General features: G+C 47.0%; 1 pseudogene; it reads left to right on the forward strand.

Moving 5' to 3' along the window:
- On the forward strand, positions 1-1747 carry LOC132690238 (small ribosomal subunit protein uS17 pseudogene; annotated as a pseudogene).
- The last annotated feature ends 3737 nt before the right edge of the window (positions 1748-5484 follow it).

A 5484-nucleotide genomic window follows, 5' to 3' on the forward strand; every position in this document is an offset into this window, starting at 1 on the left:
ACATCGCGAAGTCACCATCGTTTGCAAAGATGCCCGAGCAAAGAGCCCAAATTGCAGAAAGGAAAAAAAAAAGTCACCCTTTGGAACTGGAGGGGCCACAACAGCTATAGCAAACCACGTGGAACGCAAGGAGGGCCAAGTCCCACACTCCGTGTTGGCAACTGCCCGGCACTGCCACCCGGGGCTCTGGGCTCCCCCTTGGCAGGACAGCCTCCCACCTCCTCCATTTCTCCCTTAGGTATGCAGTACTCACTCTTTAATGCCCTGCATGGAAAACCACTGTAGAGTGAGGAAACTTCCAGAAACAAACTTCACCCACAGTCTCAGGTACCCACATGACCCTCGGTGTCATTTGCTGGGGCTTTTAAAGGCATGTCTATCACCCCACTTATTTCCCCAATCTTTTTTTGTTCCCCACCTCCAGATCTACGTACTCCCTTCCGCACATTGAGTGTTAATTTCCTACCTCATTCACTGGACTCCGTACCTTCATAGATGCTAATACCACTTACATCATCCTTTACTGTCTCCATCAATATCTGTCCATACCCTGTTTCCAGATCTAACTCAAACGTCACCTTCTCCAAGGAGATGGCTGTCTTAGAACTAACTTCACTGCATTCTGACCATGTCTGTGTTGTACCTCCTACCCCGCCAGGCCCGGTTGTAGTGTATTGATTTTTACATTTGTTGATATGTTGATTAAGTAAGTAGTTTGGGTTGTTTCATATACACCCATTATGCTTCCTCAACTAGATTTCAAGTTCCCCAAAACCCAGGACTCATGGTCAAAACACAAAAGAACTGTGGCTATAAGAGATGAGATGTAGGCCTTGGGTTTGGGTTGGACCTCAGAGGGTCTGTACCTGGCCGGGATGCCAGTGTTACATGTGATTATGATGGGTGAGACTGTATTCTATATGTAGACTATCATATCTTAAACATTCTCACCAGTCAGCATCCTTTCACGGCTCTTCAGAAATCTGGAAAAGTCATGTACCTGAGGAGGTTGAGAACCTATGTTTGGTGTTTGGTGAGAAACCTCAAAGAAGAAAAACATGCCAACACTACACAAATTACAATGCCCTGCACTGTGTTTCTAGGACTTTCTCACTAACAGCTAATATTTAATGAACACATACTGTATGTGAGCCTATGAAATAGAAGGTAGGATAGAAAACAGACCTGGAAATTATCTGCTTAAAGAAGCTTACAGACCCTTCCTCAGGTGGCTGGGAAGATGGTGGACATTCAGACTGAACCTGCCTACCAAAAGCAACTGAACTTCTTTCAAAATAAGAAGAGGATCCTGCTTAGAGAAATTGGCAAGGAGAAGTTTCCACAATACTACAAAAACAGTCTGGGCTTTTGAGATGCCCACGGAGGCCACTGAGGACACCTATAGTGACAAGAAATGCCCCTTTACTGGTAATGTCTCCATCTGAGGGCAGATTCTGTCTGGTGTAGTGGCCACGATGAAGATACAGAGGACCATTTTCATCCACTGAGACTACCTCCACTGCATCCCAAAGTACAACCGCTTCAAGAAACACCACAAGAACATATCCATGCACCCGTCCCTTTGCTTCAGAGACATCCATGTTGGCGACATTATCACAGTGGGTGAGTGCCAGCTCTCAAGCAAGACTGTGTACTGCAATGTGCTCAAGGTCACCAAGGCCACTGGCATCAAGAAGCAACCCTGGAAGTTGTGAGACTAGACGCCTGCCCACACCAAAGAAAATAATTTTCCCAGTCAAAAAAAAAAAAAAAAAAAAAAAACTTACAGATGGCAGTGAATTAAACAGAAATGCTGACTTTAAAGAGAGACTACGTTAAGTGCATTTATTTTTATTATTTTTTGAAGAAATGCATTTCTTTTTTTATATTTCATTTATTTATATTTAAATGTTTATTTTACTCTTGAGTGAGAAAAAGAGAGAGTGCAAGCAGGGGAGGGGCAGAGAGAGGGACACAGAGGATCCGTAGCAGGCTCCATGCTGTCAGCACAGAGCCCAATGCAGGTCTCGAACTCAGGAACTGTGAGATCATCACCTGAGCCAAAGTTAGACACTTAACCAACTGAGCCACCCAGGTCCCCCTATTTATTTATTTTTGAGAGAGAGAGAGAGAGCGTGAGAGCGTGAGAGCGTGAGTGGGGGAGGGGCAGAGAAGCAGGTGAGAGAGAATTCCATTCAAGCTCCACGTTGTCAGAGCCCAATGCGAGGCTTGAACCCACAAACCTGAGCCAAAATCAAGAGTTGGTTGCTTAACTGACTGAGCCACCCGGGTGCCATAGTGTATTAAAAAAAATTTTTTTTAATGTTTATTTTATTTTTGAGAGAGAGAGAGAGCGCGCGCGCAAGCAGTGAAGGGGCAGAGAAAAAAGGGAGACACAGAATCCGAAGCAGGTTCAAGATTCTGAGCTGTCAGCACAGAGCCCAACACAGGTTTAGAACCTACTAACCGCGAGATCATGACCTGAGCCAGAGTCAGACACTTAACCGACTGAGCCACCCAGGTGCCCCTCAAGTGCATTTTAGTAGAGGTTCAAAGCACTAGGAGAGCCCAAAGGAGAAGACCCATTCAGTCTAGAGGCATGGTAAAGTAGACTGTAACAGTGATGGTCCCCAATGGGTCATGCCTCGTGGTGCACGTGCCCTTGTGTGTTGGGACAAATGGCACACATGACAGAAGCAGAGGCTTGGGAAATACTTGCACAGTAGGACTTGCTCTCTTGAAACACTGCCCTGTGACCATAATGTAAGGAAGCCAGTCTAGCCTACGAAGAGGCCACAGGGAGGAAAACGGAGACAGTCTCACTGTTGATTAGCTCCTACTGCCAGATGTGGAGTGAGGCCATCTAGGACATTCCAGTCCGGTTGATCTTACAGTTTAAGTGCAGCAACGTGCTCTAGTGACACCAACAAAGGAGCCTCCCAGTTGACCTGTGAAGATGAGAGGAATAATAATTAAGACTCAAAATTTGAAGTGATTTGTTTCGTACCAATAGATAGTGTACAGAAACTGGTACCTGGAAGGAATTAGCACCTTAACAAAAATATGAAACATGTGGTATTGGCTTTGGATTGTGTGGCAAAGGAAGGCTGGGAGGGGGGGCAGGAGGTTTTGGGGGGAAATCTACTGCAGGAGGGGAAAGGCGGCACCTGTGTCTTCTAGCAGCGAAACGGCCCCAGCAGGAATTTAGAAGGTAGAAAACTGGCCTAATAAGCTTATGATTCGGACTCGGGGAATTTCCAGGCAGAATGTTAAAAGCGTAAATTGTCTTTTTTAGCAGCTTTTGCCATAAGGGACAGCAAGGAGGAACTGTTCAGCATCCCAGCAGAATTTAGAAGGAAGATGGGAGGTGTGGGGTGTGCTGGCTACCAGAGTCAAGTGTTTCATATTTCTAGTCTCTCTAACCCACAGGAGTCTCCAAGGAAGACATGGATGTCTTCAGGGTAAAGATCAAATCAAGTTTGAGGCTGTGACTCTTTGTTAAGACCTCAGAAAGATATAAGGTGGTGCTAGTAGCTCTCTCTGGAAAAGGAGCTTCTAAGAATCTTGAGGTCATTTGCCCTGTGGCTCTCTGACATGCTGCCCAAAGTGGAGGGAGGACCATCTCTAAAATAATTGTGGGAATGGCTTTTGTCTAACAAAGTAGACTCTTCTCTGACAGATTAAAAAAAAAAAAAAAGCTGAAATCGTTTTAGGGGAGTCCTCGGACAGGGAGAGTTCAAAGTGAAAAAAGCCTCCCTCCCCCCTCAGCTCCACACGATCTAAGGGCAGAAAGAGCTACTCAGCTGCAGACACAGTTCTTACAGACCCGGAAGAGTATCTCCAAAGCTAAGAGGCACAGAGAACAATTGACTGAGGAATCACTCCCAGGGAGCTAGCAGGGCCTTGGAGCACGAGCATCCTTACCTCCAAAGTAGAGAGCCTCGACAACACGGATCCTGCTCGGTTCAGAATTGCCCAGTCACTGTGTGTCTCCCTCCACTCCCTTCTGGGACCTGAGTGTTTACCAAGGTCGTCCAGCCCTCTCTCACCACTGTGAGATGTGAGGCGAGGAGATGATTCTCTTTTTAGTTCACCGTCCTTGACCCAAGGGGACCCAGGGAGGAGCTGCAAGCGAGGAGCCTTGCACAAACCGGAACCTGATTGGATCCGGAGGCCCTCCTCTGTGAGCCTGGGGCCCTGATTGGATGAGGCGTGCAGGCACCTGTAAGAGTGAGGGTATCCCACGTGCAAGGGATGTGAGCCATTTGTTAGAGGAGTGGTCCTCTTAACCATGCCTCCCAGTATACCCACTAGGTATCTCCCAGTATCCCCGCTGTGTGTGTCTCCCTCTCCCATAGACTTTCAGTGCGGCCTTGGGATTTGCTTTGGCCAGTGGGACAATGACGCACCAGAGGCTTGACGGGCACTTGCACGTTAGAACATCACCCTGAGATGCCACGTAAGGAAGACCATCGGCTTACTGGAGGAGGAGAGACCACATGAAGGGGAACTGAGGTGCCCCAGGTGTGAGTGAACAACTGCCAGACATCTTGACCATCAGCCCCTCCAGCCCCTCCTACCCTATGTTGAATGAGTATGTTCAGGTGAAACCAGCAGAGGAACTACTCAGTCAATCCACAGAATTATGGGAAATTCTACATCATTGCTAGTTTGAGTAAAAAGTTTCAGGATGGTTTTGTTAGGCGGCAATAGATAACTGACTCATGGGAAGATTTAAAAAAGCCTTCTTGGAAGAGCTGGTACTTAAAGATGAAAGAGTGAGAGCATAGAAGGCCACAGAAAGGTTATCCCTGGCACCGCAAGGTAGGAGGCATGGGGGTAAGCGTAGGCATGGGGGAAGGGGGAGGACAGGGAATTACAGGCCGCTTCATGCTTAATATGCCACAGTCTGTGGGAATTACACCCAGAAGGGGTAAAGAAGTCCCCCTTTTTGGAAAATAAGTCTTCCATTACTCATCAGAGGTCTTGGCTTAGCTGTGGGGGTCTTAGAGGTCTGGAGCTTTCCCACTTCTATTGACCAAACATATGCCATACAGGAGATTGTCCGGGTTGGCGGTGGCCAGAGGACAACGTGCTGTCACTTCTCGGCTGCATTAATGGGAAAGAAACAAACACCCACACTGCACCAGCTGGACGTGGCTCAAAGGCCGGGGGCAGTGTCCAGGGCTCAAAGGCCAGACACTCAAGGCTTACTGTATATGTGCTATTGTTTTCAGACCATGCAATGCTGAACACTGTACATAATTTCTCTGGGTTTCGTGTCTTCATTTGTAAAATGAGCAGGTGTCCGCCAACTCTGAAAGCCTATATAAGGTCCTAGGAAGATATTTTAATGCATAAATAAATATGTAAGTGCCTCCCACATAGTAAGCAGCCAAATATTTGTTGAATCTGAGTAGGCATTAGCAACAAAATGGACTCTGGTAGCACTGAAATACTATTCTCTGTAAGTCAGTACAACAC

The sequence above is a fragment of the Panthera onca genome, chromosome A3 (assembly GCF_046562875.1).
Source record: "Panthera onca isolate mPanOnc1 chromosome A3, mPanOnc1 haplotype 2, whole genome shotgun sequence".
Taxonomy (NCBI): Eukaryota; Metazoa; Chordata; class Mammalia; order Carnivora; family Felidae; genus Panthera; species Panthera onca.